Consider the following 11438-nt stretch of genomic DNA (forward strand, 5'->3'; position numbering starts at 1 on the left):
CCTGCTAGGGAGAGACTCTGTGCCTTCGTGCCGGAGTGACTGCCCAAAGGCAGGGCCTTCGGGCTAATTTGCTTTCCGCCCTCCACTCTTCTACTATTTCCCGGCCCTTCTGAGGGCTACCCGAATTTTCGTCCGGCCCTTATCAGGGCCAACGAAATTAGCGAACCAAACCGACGGTCCCCGGCGGGCTCCGCAACGCTTGTTGCGATCGGCTAACCGGGCTAGGCTTCGGCGACCGGTCGGGCGTAACTGCTGGGCTTCCACCCTTAGTGGGAAAGGGGCCTAGCAGGTTCTTGCACTGCGGACAGAGTGCGGCTTAGGTCTCCCCCCCTGACAGGATCGAATCTGTAATTCGAATGGCTCCAGTTAAGAGCAACAACGCCACGAGCCATCCTACTGCAGGTGGCGTAAAGCGGTTGCTAGTTTGCACTAGCCAGAGAGGGCCCACCACCTCCTACTTGCGCGTGTCGCGTCCCGCGCAGATTACTCCTCCGCCCAGGCGTCGGAACCTGAGATCGGCTGGTCCTGTACGGACGCCGCCTGTCCCGGTCCCCGTTGCGGAGATCCTTGAGCTTCGTCCCCCTACCACCATCCCAGTCCCTTCAGGACTCCCGAGAAAGCCCACCCCTCCCAAGATAGCTCCCAAGGTCACTGAGGTGACACGTATTGACTTGCCCGGTCCTAGCGGACTGAATAGCCGTGGTGTTACGGTCTTGGCTGATGAAGTGCCGCCGATTCCATCTGGGTCCGGCGCACTTCAGGTCATTAAGGCCAAAAAGAAGAAGAGGAAGTGCTCAGCTAAGACTCAGCAGGGCGGCATTCATTCCGCTAGTGAGCTCACCAAGGAAGAGAGATCGGCTCTCTCTACCTTGGAGCAATTGGAGGCGGCGACTCTTCAAGTCGTGACCGAGGAGGCAGCACCCCCTGCCGAACCTGAGGCCCCAAAGGAGACGGCTGCTGCCCCTGAGGTAGATGAGGCAGTTCCCCGCCCCCCTTCCCCAGCTCGTACTCACGTGTCGGAGAGTGAGGACGAGGAAGATGATGTTGAGACTGCCCTCACTAGGCGACGTGGTGATATCCCACCCGTTATTATTACGCCAGCCTTCACTGGCTCGCTGGGACGACTGAACTTAGAGTTCAAGGCCGAATGCGAACCGTTGGGCTTATTCTCGTACAGGGCGCGCGGCGGGACGGCCGTGAAAACTGTTTGCGAAAGGGACTACGCAAATCTTTGCAGGTTCCTGACCGAACGGGGAGTAGCGTACAACTTGCTGCGCCCCAAGAACGACAAGCCTCTGCGATTCGTTCTAAGAGGAATAGATATTCACACAGATGAGGAGGACATCCAGGGCGACCTGGAATTCCAAATCATAATCGTCCGGCGAGTGACGAGGATGCACTCATCAAGGACAAAGGCCAAACTCCCAATGGTCATTGTCGATGTGGAGAATTCCCCCGAAACCCGGGATAGAATGAGAGCCTTGCGTCAGTGCTGCCTGATGAGGGTAACAGTTGAGGACTACGTCCCCAGCAAGCGCCCGCCTCAGTGCAGCAACTGCCAGTGGTACTACCACACGCAGGCTAGCTGCAAAGCGCAGCCTATGTGTCGAGCTTGTGCACGCCCCCATAAGACTAAAAATTGTCGCAAGCCGAACGATGTCCCTGCTACATGCGCACTCTGTACTGGCGCTCACACCGCCAATTATGGAGGGTGTCCCGTGGCACTACAGGTTAGAGATGCCACGGAAGGAACGAGCAGGGCTGCCCGACGGAGGAGGGCAGAGCTCGAGGAACAGCGGACGCTCCAATACGAGTGGCTCCGGCAGCAGCGTGTGGAGCGAGCTGCGAGGCAGCAGCAGCTGTTCCGAGAACAGCAGCCGCAGCCACAGGCTCGCGCCCCTGTGCAGGTGCCCCGTGCGGAGCGACGCACGGAACTCGGGCCGGTCCGCCAACAGCAGCAGCAAACGCAGCAGCAGCAGGCGACCATCCCTTCGCTTTTGGAAGTGCCCGTTGCCGCGCCTCTGTGGTCCACCGTGGCAGCGACAGTCCCCCAAACTGCTGCCAATAATGTAGGACCCCTTTCTCAGCGCCCTAAGCGCAACAGGGGCAGCAGAAAAGCCACCAAGGCTACCACGGTAGAGTCCATCTCCGCCCCTGTCCCACCGGCCCAGCAGGAAGCTATTGCAAGCACCTCGAAAGGCCCGACCGGTCAAGGCGCAACCTTGGACCAAGTTCAGCACTTTGCCGAGGCGTTGCAATTAGCAAACCCTAACCTCCCGCTCGCCCCAATCCTAGAAGGATTAACCAGAGTGATAGTTCTCCTTATGGAGAATCCTATGTCTGCCCTCCCGGAGATATTTAAGCTCCTAACCTCCCTCGTTTCTCTCAATGGCCAGACGAAGTGACGGAGTTGCTAGGATGTGTATATGGAACGCCAGGGGCCTTAGACATGATAGACATGAGTTCAGGGCTTTCCTAGACGCTAATAATATAGACGTAGCATTTATAACAGAAACGTTCCTGACACCCCAAGTAAATTTAAGATGCGCGGGGTTTAAAGTCTATAGACAAGATAGAGCGGGTAGAAGAGGCGGAGGTGTAGCGGTGTTCGTTCGTTCTACGATCGCGCACTGTGAGTATCTCCTTCCCCAGCTAGCGGCATTAGAGGCAGTGGCTATTAGAGCCTACATAGGCCGACTCCCCTTTCTGCTTATGGCTGCCTACAGTCCTCCGGGCATACTAGATGAACGCGATTTAGATATAGTGACAAGTCTATCCGATAGATTCGTAGTCGCCGGCGACCTCAATGCGAAGCACGCTAGCTGGAACTGTCAACGCCCCAATCGGCAGGGCGATAGGCTTTTTCTTAATTCTACAGGAAACGGATACGTCGTGATGGCCCCTAGGGAACCCACACACGTACCGGATGCTGCAAATCAACTGCCTGACATATTAGACATCGCTCTGGTGAAAGGTCTCACAACTATAGCGAGACTAACAACCCTGGATGATCTTCCGTCCGACCACCTACCGGTGATAATGGAGATCATGCACCCAGTCGAACTCTCCCCAACCGCTGAGAAATTCAACTACAAGGCGGCAGACTGGGTGTTCTTTCAAGACCAGGTAGCCGCTACGCTTCCACCACTCCCCCCTGAAGTCACTCCGGCAGGGATAGATAGGTCAGTTAGCGACCTGACGGAGTGCATAAAGAAGGCAATGGTTGCTGCAATACCGAAACGGTCTTCACAACCGGGACGGATGCAGCTCCCAGCCTATATTAGAGACCTAAAGATCGCCCGCAATAGAGCAAGAACATTGTGGAAGCGTACTAGGTTAGATCAACATAGAATAGAAATGAACCGCTTGCGCAGGCGGATCAGTGAGGCGGTCCACGAGACGGTCGTGGATGCTTGGAAATCCAAGGTTGAGACGATGGACAGCAGAAACATGTCAGATGTCTGGCGTGTATCTCGAGCTCTGTCCAATCCGTCTCAATCTATTCACCCATTAGTAGTCGGTCCAGATGTCACGGCCTTTACTCCTGAGGAGAAGGCTACCGCACTGGCAGACGTTCTAGAGACCACTTTTCAACCCGTGGAACAAAATTTAAACTTGCCCCATATCAGAGCTGTTGAGGAATCGGTTCGAGACCTCCTTAGCAGGGAGCCGGAAAATGGGATACGACCTACGAACACCCACGAGGTCGCCCATTTCATTCGTCGCCTCGGCCCTCATAAGGCCGCAGGAGCCGACGGTATCCAAGGAATTATATTGCAGCATCTCCCAAGGTCAGCTATGAAGCGCATAGCAGAGATAATTAATAACATCTTGGCTTCCGGTCACTATCCCATTCCCTGGAAAGAAGCTCACGTAGTTCTCTTTCCAAAGCCCGGAAAGGATAAGACGAATCCAAGCAACTATAGGCCTATTAGTCTCCTCAGTTGTCTCAGCAAACTGGCGGAGCGGGTCATACATAGACGCCTCACTGAAGTAGTATTGCCCCAAATCAGGAACGAGCAATTCGGTTTTCACTCTGGTCGTTCCACTACACTCCAGGCACTCCGCATGACGGAGGACATTACCTGGGCTACGAGCACGAAGCGTGTAGTAGCTGCAGCTTACCTGGACATCGAGCGAGCATTCGACAAGGTTTGGCATGAGGGACTCCTCGTTAAGTTACTGGGCATGGGTGTCCCAGATGGAATGATACGCCTTATTTCTAACTACCTCCGAGGCCGTACATTCAAAACCCGTGTAGGCACTAGTTTCTCCACCCCCGTGAAATTCACGCAGGAGTCCCACAGGGTTCCATTATCGGACCCATACTTTTCAATATATTCATTAATCACCTCCCGTTTCGCTATATCCACGGCAGAAGTAGTCATCTGTATATCTATGCAGACGACACTGCCCTCTTGGCGATGGGCAAAACCTATAGATTAGCGTCCCGTAGATTACAGTCGATCTTAGATCACCTCCAGCCGTGGTTCCACGACTGGAGAATCAAGGTCAATGTAGAGAAATGTCAGGCCATACTCTTTTCACTAAGAGCGAGGCTCGAAGACATACCACCACCACCCACACTTTTCGGACGAGAAATGCCGTGGATGAACCAAATTAAATATTTAGGGATCATTATGGACTCTCATCTCAACTTCCGAGATCACATCCAATCCCTTCTTCGTAAGGCCAACGGGCTGATAGTTAGACACTATCCCATTCTGGAGGCCTTAACTCCTGACAACCTGAGGGTAGGACTTACCATGTATAAGGCCCTCATTCGCTCTGTCATTACCTATGCCGCACCCGCATGGGGGTTTGCGGCAGTGTCCCATCTCCGTAAACTCCAAGTTGTCCAAAACCAGGTGATTCGACTCATTACCCATCTACCCCGAGTCGCCTCGAGAAGAAAGTTCCATGATGAACTAGAGTTGCCAACCATAGACGAGTTCATTGCTCGACTGGCTAGGAACCTGTATGCGGAAGCTCGTGCTAACCCCAACCCGCTCATATCTGGCCTCGGCCAGTATGATCCTAGGTTACGGCGTAGACACCAGACAGGACTATTAGCTATACTATTGAGACAGGAGGACAGGGAGGCTGGCGTTACTCCCAGGTTTTGGTAGCCACGACTCAACTCCATGAGACTCCTTGGATAGTGCAACCGCTGTAAAACGACCTTGTCTTAACTGGGCTAAACAAAATCCCTCCATAACATATCTACATTGTTGATCGATGGAAATCTAATAAAGCCAATTGGCTAGTATATATCCATCGATTCATAGAGTCATTCAACCTAAGAGCCAACTGGCTAGTCTCTGATATTGAGACAACTCATCCTGCCTAAGGTTTTTCCGTGGTTTTCCTAAGGCGCTAAGACAAATGTCGGGATGAGCCCTAAAAGAAATGGGCCACGGACCTGCATTCATATCCCCATGAATCTCCCTAATTAACAATTACATCTCTCCCCCCTCTTCGCAATTGAGCCATCATATAGCCAAATGGCTGGTCTCGAAATTGAGACAAATCAACAAGGCTCATGACCTCCTACATAATAGCCAAATTGGCTAGTCTCTTATATGAGACAACTCATCCTGCCTAAGGTATTCCGTGGTTTTCCTCAGGCGTAAGACAAATGTCGGGATGAGCCCTATAAGAAATGGGCCACGGACCTATATGCCCTTCCCCATATATACTCCACCTTTATTATAAATTATGTATGCCCTAGTTCAGATAATATTAAACATACGAGGTCACTCAATAAGTCGCAAATTGAAAGGACAGGGACCTCTCAAATTGCAGCTTAGATTTCACGGCGCTTCTTCCGACGGCCTTCACCTGCTTTGTCATCGAACAACAGATGACGGCGTCTTGCCATCCTAACGGCAAACACCAGCCAACTCCACCTCGCCCCGTTCAGTGATCAACTGATCAATCTCAGACACAGGATCAGTTGCCTCAGGTACGCCGAGAAGAGTCTTCGACCTCGGATACCACTCCACTGAAGATGTCTGCCGCAGTTGCAGACGAAACGTCTGGTATAAAACCAACTAATAGACCACGGCCTCTCAGCCCGGAAAATGAATCTACATCTATAGACTCCGGCCGTGAAAGCCTACACTGCAAGACTGAACTCAACTCGTCTAGTTTCTCTCACATTTTATTAGTCTGCGTTTCATCTGGAAACGAAGCGAAATCAGTTTGAAGCTTTATTGTGGAGTAGAATGTTGAAAGTTTTTAGTTCAGTAAGAAAGTATTTACCATGTTGCATCGAGAATGTCTAAATAATCCAGACCACGTTTGTTATATAACTTATGTAGGAGATACACATTGCCTAAGCAGAGGTGTATTATTACAGATTTTGTGAAAAAGTCATACCATGCCTATTTTGGAATCAAACTTGGAGACCAAAGTAAAGCTTGGGCACCACACAAAGTATGTAGAGTATGCACTGAAGAATTTCGTCATTTGATCTTTTGGAGTACCTATGGTTTGGAGAGAGCAGTCGAACCATAGTAATGACTGCTACGTCTGTTCGTGTGATGTGAAGGGTTACGATTCTAAACATAAAAATCAAATCGGGTATTCAGTTGTTCGGTCAGGCATTTTACCTGTGCCTAATGTACCAATCCCTGTGCGGCCAGAAAATCTTAAACAAACATCATTCTATTGGTACTGACAACGTGAAATAGGTTTTAAATACTTTTTCTCCGAAGATGATAATCTTGTATATTGCCGTAATGTGAAAGAATTTATGCTAAAACTTGGACTTCCAAACTATGACCTAAGTGAATGGAGACTGTTCATTGATGCTTCCAAGCGAAGTTTAAAGGATTTCCTCCTTCATAACGGAAACATTTTTGGTTCAGTGCCCGTTGCCTATTCAGTGATCCTAAAAAAATCATACACAAATTTGCAACTAAGAACTTACTGTTGTTGCGACTAGACTATAAGAACACTAGTGGCAAGTTTGTGATGATTACAAAGTTCTTACTATATTCCTGGGTCAACAATCTAGTTTTACCAAATTTCCATCCATTCTTTGCCTATAGAATAGTAGGGTACGAGTTGATCACTGGACTATGAAAGACTGGCCACCTCGAAAAAATTTGGAAGTCGGTTGTAAGAATGTTGTGCGCCAAAGCCTTGTGAGTTCTTCTAAAGTTGTGCTGCCATCTCTCCACATCAAGCGTGGCTTAATGAAACAGCTTGTAAAAGCTTTAAATAAGTAAGGAGGCTGTTTTAAGTACACGTCTGGTGCAGCATTTAAAAACAGTGTGAATGAAAAGGAGAAATCAGCATGGATTTTTTTTGTGAAGTTGTTTTAAAATTTCTTGGCAACAAGGATCCTAATTACCGAAACATTGTGTCTAACATGCTTGAAGCATACAAGGAATTTGGTTGTAACGTGAGTATCAAAATTTTCTGTTTTCTCAGCTAGATTATTTCGCCGAAAATCTAGGATTTTTCAGCTAAGAGTAAGATGAACGATTTCACAAGGATCTGCAGGAGTTCGAAAGAAGGTACCACGGACGCGGCAGTATGTTTGGTGATTATTGTTGGATGTTAAAGCGTGAAATACCTGAAGACAAACATAAGAGAGAGAGGAACAGGAGGACTTTCTCAACTAAGAAGCAAGTGGTGTAATTTTTGTGTGATACATTGTGCTAACTTATACATCCAATAGTGAAGTAAACAAGACAAAACAAAGCAAAAACACTCTAGTGACATGTATGAACAACCATACACATAATTTCAGCAAGTTGTGTCTTTTAAATATTGCTTTTGAATTTGAAATAAAAAAGTGAAAGGAAAAAGTTGGTGATGAAATTGACGTAATTATAAAATACATTTAAAGTGATTTTGCAAACAAACCTGACGTGATAGAAGCAAACGGATTGAAAATTCGGATTCAGCACATCGACATTATATAAAATGACATTACTTAGTATAGGCAACAAACATAAAGTTGAAATTCGCAGGCTAGTGTAATTAGTCAATAACTGCAACAGTGCTTTTTCATTCAATCATAACATGAATAAAATTGAATGAACATTAAATTAAACACTATTGCAAACACGTAGATAAAATAGTTAAAATCAACTGAAGTGGTGAGAATGAAATAATCCAAAGCCACACTTTTAACAAAAATTGTTTTGTGCGAGTGCATTTCTTACACATATGGGAAAGCTACTAATAAAATATTGTAATAACTACTCAACAAATGACATAGCCTAAGGATTCTAAACCTTTGTAAAAGTTTGTCTGTGTGGCTTAGGAATATTTTTTAATTTCATTTTAATTGTTAGTTTTTAATATATATGCATTTACATTGTATGTGTGTATGTATAAATGCATTTATTAGATTAACGTTTACAATATTATAACTTGTAATTTTGTATTGTCTGTGATCATTAACACTTAAAACTTGTAAAACTCTATTTCAAAGTTATTTAAACAAAAAAAAATCGAATCGAACTCGCACTCTTCTACACGAGACACAGAAGTCTTAGAGTCTGAGCTATGGAAACGACACGAAAGCTTTCCTTTCTGTGCGGAGTGTCAATCTAGTCATGAAGGTCCATTGTCGATTTAACTACACGATTTATGTATATATTTATCTTTTATTTACGTAATATTATCATATTTTTGCAGTTTTTGAAGTGAATTTCGGAACGATGCTAGTAAGAAACCAAATAGCCTGAATGTAAGTAACTCAATATTCTTTATCTTGTGTATCAGTGCTCTGGTCTCTGATCATGCGCAGTGTCTTACATCTGAGACTTAGGAATATTCAATCGTCTCATCCTTTTCTAGGGAAACTGTACGTAACATACACACTAAATTGCAATATACAAGACAGTGGTGGTGTAGTACGTCCTTAGCGCGACTGTACGCCCACACTAACGTTCCCGAGATGTGACCGCTAGCGCAGCCAGGGGAAGACTAAAAGGAACACCCCTTCGAACAAGCAGTGAACTCGCCCAAACCACTGCGTCGCCAGGCCAGAGCTGTCACCATAAAGTAACTGGCCTGTATGTATATCGTATTTTCACTGAAATGAATTTCCCAATGTAACGTAGAGTTTACTTCTGTTCGAAAACGTAGACCTATGCTTAAAAAAAATTGCTTTTGGTAAGTAACTTACATTTAGTTTTGTAGTGTGTCACACTAATTTTACTTCAATGAACAACTTCTATAGTCCGGATCAGTTTACTTAATACCCTAAGGATGAAACCTAACCATTTTTCCCCCATTACTACATATGCTAGTGGATTATGGTGATTTTCTAGTTTGAAGGTTGAATTTTCTTTTGCCAACTTCGTTTCGAATTCGATACTGAGAAATACTACAACTGGTAGTGATTTTCTAACTGTTATGTTGGCAGCAGGAACAGCTGTTGTCAGTAGTGGAAATTATGAAAATTCAAATTGTTCTAGATTTCTGAGCCGATTACTGGAAGTTAGGGAAGTTCGAACATACTAATAATAATTAATTAATTAATATCACAATTATATTAATACATAATAGTTATTTTATGTGTTGCGTTGTGGTTACAATTCAAGATTATATTCAGATAAGTGTAAATAAACATAACATGTGTTATACATGCGCTTGGGTGATCGATAGAAAATGCGCATGGAGACAGCAATTATAACTAAAATAGCAAAATTATTAGGAGTAAGTAAGTATTCTTAAACATACATTTTAAAGTGGCATTCGGTTTTCGGAGTTTGTACTAATCATTTCACTTGATGAAACAAAATACATTTTTAGGTTAGGTCTCGTGAATCGTGAACTTTTTACTCAAAGCAATAAATTTCATGTTGTCAGACAAAATACATTTTAATATGTGATCATATTAATCTACTCATTTCCAACATAATGTTCGAGAGGTCCAGGTAGATAATATAGGCCAACTCTTTCACAAATTATTGAACCATTTAGAAAATACCACCCAATATAGTAAATAACCAATATGAGATGTAGTAAACAACCAAGACTTCTTCTTCTTATTCTTATTCTTATTCTTCTTCTTATGATGATTATTATTATTATTATTATTATTATTATTATTATTATTATTATTATTATTATCATCATTATTGTACATGTGATTGTGATTTTATTCGCTTTGGTGATATCTCGTATTAGTTGGCAACACTGAAGAGTCGGCCAAATTCGCCTTTTAGGAACTGCTCTTACTTGATCCTCACTATATTTATAAATGTTACTGCATGATCCAAATATTATTATTATTATTATTATTATTATTATTATTATCATTATTATTATTATTATTTACTTACCAATGACTGTTAAAGAACCCCGAGGTTCATTGACGTCCTCACTCCTCACATAAGTCCGCATCGGTCCCTATCCTGAGCAAGATTAATCCAATCCCTAACATCAATTCTCACCTCCCACAAATCCATTTTAATATCTTTCTAAAATATGATAAAAGGAATGAAATAAGAAGGAAGGAATTAAATTAGAAAGATCTCATCCATGGAAATGGAGTTAAGAAATGATTCCAGGGTAGAGGTAGCATTCCCTTGCTTAACCGCAATTGCAATGCGTTGGTGAAGGAAATTGATACATCTAGGATCGCCGGTACAGGACTGTAGGCGTGTACCTATTTGATTCAGCGTCTCTACACCCCGGACCAAAGGTCCCAACTACAAAAGTGACGAAGATATAATTGGATGTTAAATGTTCGTATTTACGTCATTTAGCATAATAAGCGGATTCAGCAGTAAATCAAGCACAATTGAGAGAAGATTTTAAATGGGAAAGGGCTAATATGTCTACACATGTAAAATCCCAGATAGTCCTATCGATAGTTATAATCAAAACTATCGATACTATTGATAGTCGTTACAAACTTTTTAATATTATTTTTCCATCTACGTCTCGGCCTCCCAAAAAGTTTTTTTTCCCTCCGGTCTCCAAACTAACGCTCTAACTTAAATTAATAAAAAAAATGGTTTGACATAAATGATCTATCAACGAAAATAAAACCGTAATTATTCTATTGTCATTATCTGAAAAGTGTAACAAACCTCCTACATCTACATTAAGTATTAAATTACATATTTCTGATTGTTGTCTTATACAGTGTAAATGTCCGATTGTTAAGGAGTCCTCTGAAGTTAAGTATTTAGGCATAATTTTCGATAATCATTTAAAATGGAACCAACACATTAATTACGTTTGTAATAAATTACGTAAAATAATATATTATTTTGTTTTATTGAGGAATTACTTGTCAATAAGTTTATTACGCACAATATATTTAACTTTATTTCAATCGGTAATTATGTATGGAATTATAGGATGGGGTAGCTTATTTAAATCCAATTTTAATCCACTTTATTTATTACAGAAGAAAATAATTAAAATATGTCTTCATAAACCTATTGATTTTCCATCTC

The sequence above is a fragment of the Periplaneta americana genome, chromosome 7 (assembly GCF_040183065.1).
Source record: "Periplaneta americana isolate PAMFEO1 chromosome 7, P.americana_PAMFEO1_priV1, whole genome shotgun sequence".
Taxonomy (NCBI): domain Eukaryota; kingdom Metazoa; phylum Arthropoda; class Insecta; order Blattodea; family Blattidae; genus Periplaneta; species Periplaneta americana.